Genomic DNA, 3,357 nt, shown 5'->3' with positions numbered 1-3,357 from the left:
CCCAAGAACACATGTCACCAACTTCGCAGTTGCTTCATCAATGTTTGTCCACTGGGGCTGGTTACTCTGTCTTTGGCCTCTGTTGTGTCCTTCATACGGTTCCAGGTGTGACAAGGGGAACTGAGAGTCTCCAGTCAGGAGCCATCTGCGGGGGAGATGAACCTTGGAAGCCTTGAGGGTGGATGTGGCTAGTGGTGGTCACGAGCCCACGCACTTTACCATCCAGGGTCTCACTTGGTCTTTAGAGCTGTGTGGTTGGTTTCTCAGCCCAGGACCGGAGAAGGAGCTCTACCAGAGAGTGGGAACCACTGGAGCTGGAACGGTCCTCAGAGCTTGGCTTACTTACCATTGGGCCGTCTCTTTAAATCTCAGAATACTGAGGTTGGTACTTTTGGTCCCTATTTCACAGGGGTTAAAATTAAGAGATAATTAACCAAGAAGGGACAGGTGACAGCTAGAGGTTAAAAGGGGCTGGAAAAAGCAAATAGGCTAAGGTCTGTCACTGTTTGGTTACTGATGGTGCCTATCACAAAGCTGGCTCACAACGAGATTAATTTGGATTATAGTGTTTAGAATGTTAATAAAGGAAGGTGGATTAAATAAAATTTCTGGTTCCTAAAAAAAAAAAAAATTCAAAGCCAACAAAGCAACATACAGGATCCAGGTGCCCCATATAGTTCCCATCCTTATATGGCTTTTTAAAAAAATATTACTTTACTCTTCTTTAAAAACTTTATTTTATTAAACTATTTATTGACAATCTATAACAATTTTTTTTTCTTTTTTATCATCTAAGCATTTTTTTCAAGCATATTGTAACTTGTTCAGAGGTTTTTCTCGGCCTGGACCTGTTTTGTTGCTGTTTTTCAAGTGTGTAGCGTTATCTGACTGCATGAGCTGAAGTTTAAACTGTTAGGTGGTGGTTAGGCCCTTTGCTGCTGGGCTCTGGTGGCGGGCTCCTTCCTCCTTGGTTCTCTAAGAGTCTAGTCTCATACTGGCAGGTACTGGCAGGAGCCATATTTACCGCTCCAGCTCTGGAAAGTTGTTGGGCCCACTTTCTGGAGTTCCCATGAGCGGCAGCCACTGTTGTGAGTGCTCAAGGAGAGGCCCAGCTGATGCCTGCAGAGGCACTGACTGGCCTAACTTCTCCGTCCACATGGCTCCTCTGCTGCACACTGCCATGCCACTTAAAGAAGATTAATTTCTGCTCACAGTTTCAAAGGTTCTAGTTCAACACGCTAGGGAGGGTGTGTCGGAGCAAAGCAACATCAGAGGAGGTGGCTCAGAAGATTGAGAATTTACTCTTTTGTTCGGTGTGTCTGAAAATCAGGTGAACTTAGTCCGTGTGTGGGGAGAGCATGGTGGGAAAACTCATAGCCCACGCGGGATTGGCTTTCCAACACATCCTCTCCCACAGCAGAAAGCAGAACGACAGCACTAACGGGATTGGAGCACTGGATGGTGGGCAGGGAAAGGCTCCGAGGGAAGGCCACCTGCTTAGCGGAAGCACAGGACCCAAGTCTAGCTGTCAAGGAAGGTTTCCCCCTCACAAAGCCATTTTGACTCAGGTTCTCTCCCTACATTCTTCCCTCTCCCTCCCCTTTTTTCTCTCTTCCCTTCTTTTGCGGTGTGATTTTCAAGTGTACAAAAGTGTGACCCGCTTTCACACTGTTAGGCAGCAGGTGGCTAAAAACCTTCATTTTGCAAAATGGAAACTACCCGCTAAGCAGTTATTCTGCCCAGCCCTTGGAACGTTCTCTTTCCATGGTTTTACTATGTGCTTTGTGTGAGTGCAACTAGACAGAGCTTGCCCTCTGGTGCCTGACTTGTTTCATTTAGGGCAATGTCCCCGAGGCAGGGAGAACCTATGTGGTCTTGTCCACCAGGCAGGCATACATGTGGTACACCACAGACATGTATGCAGACAAAACACCTATACACATAAAGCAATAAAATAGTTTTATAATTTAAAAGGACATGTATTCGCTCTATCCCAGGTACCCTCCCTAACAATAGTCATTCTCACAGCCTTTGTCCTGGGGAATAAATAAATAAATAAATAAATAAATAAATAAATAAATAAATGTACACATGCACACACATATTCTGTGCACAGGTAAGCGTGCTACCACAGATGACAGAGCCATGCTTCCTTCCGTTTTCTGTCCCCCTCGCCCGTCCCCATGCCACCCCAGGTTAGAACATTCTGTTTCTTTATTTATAACTTCTCAAAAATGAAATGTAAGTTTTACATTGGCTGCCGGGATTTAAAAGTGTGAAGATTCCAAATTGGAGTCTGGATTTCCTGCTCCTTTTGAAATGATTCCAAAGTCCTGGTATTGCCTCCGAGTGCCTGTGCTGGAGGGCTGGGGCCATCCTTCTGCCGTGTCGCAGGCTCTGTGCGTAGGCCTCCTTGCTCATTCCTGTACTTCTTTGGCTGCCCATGACTGGATTTGAAAGCTTTTGTTCGGGTCCTCAGATACAGGTTTGGAGTGTTTCTAAGCCATATACAGTTAGAATCCAGATCCCAACGTACTTTGGGATGCTGCTTTCCACCGAGCATTCAGGTAAGAGTGATGTTGGTGGCCAGGGGAGCACGGCCTGGGATTGAGGATCAGTCTCCCTGTCCTTTAGTCCACTCTGGATATCATGGTTCTCCGTCGTCTAAAACAGCACAGTTGTTGGTGAGTACCCACGGCAGCTGCTTTTCCCTATTTCTTGTGTTTGCTTTGTTTTGTTTCACTTTGAGATTGGGTGTAGCCTGGGATGGCCTAGAACTTTCAGTTTTCCTTCCCAGGCATCCTGGGACCATCGGGCATGTGGCATTGTATTCAGCAGGATCCTGCTTTTTGGCTTCCCACAGAGTAACCTGACTCCCACTCCTGTGCACAGTGCACAAATCAGATATCATACAAATGCTAACTCCAGTCGAAGAGGAAGCTTTGAAAATAAAAGCTTTGACATTCTCCTCCTCACTGATGACCACATCCAAGAGGTCAACCCACAGGAATTCCAAACGACTCCGTTACGAGTCAGAGTCTCTTTCCCACAGTCGACCACAGTCTGGGAGTCACTTTTCCAAGGCTACATTGCTGCAAACCCCTGGATTTCCCCAAAACTCCTTTTAAAGACAGACTGACCTAGAATTTGCTCTGTAGGCCAGGAGACCAGATTAGCCTTGAACTCCCACTAATCCACCTGCTTCTGCTTCCCAAATATTAAGATTAAAGCCTTAAGCCACCACTCCTGACCCTCTGCGTGGTTAATACAAGGACTCATTTATTCTCCCCTCCCCTCCCCCATCCTTAGCTTCACCACCGTCCTAATACCTCCTGACTCCTTCAAGGGTTCTCTCTC

Source organism: Microtus ochrogaster, unplaced genomic scaffold (genome assembly GCF_000317375.1).
Source record: "Microtus ochrogaster isolate Prairie Vole_2 unplaced genomic scaffold, MicOch1.0 UNK3, whole genome shotgun sequence".
Taxonomy (NCBI): Eukaryota; Metazoa; Chordata; class Mammalia; order Rodentia; family Cricetidae; genus Microtus; species Microtus ochrogaster.
The sequence above is the reverse complement of the archived record's forward strand: the minus strand, read 5'-3'. Positions refer to the sequence as shown.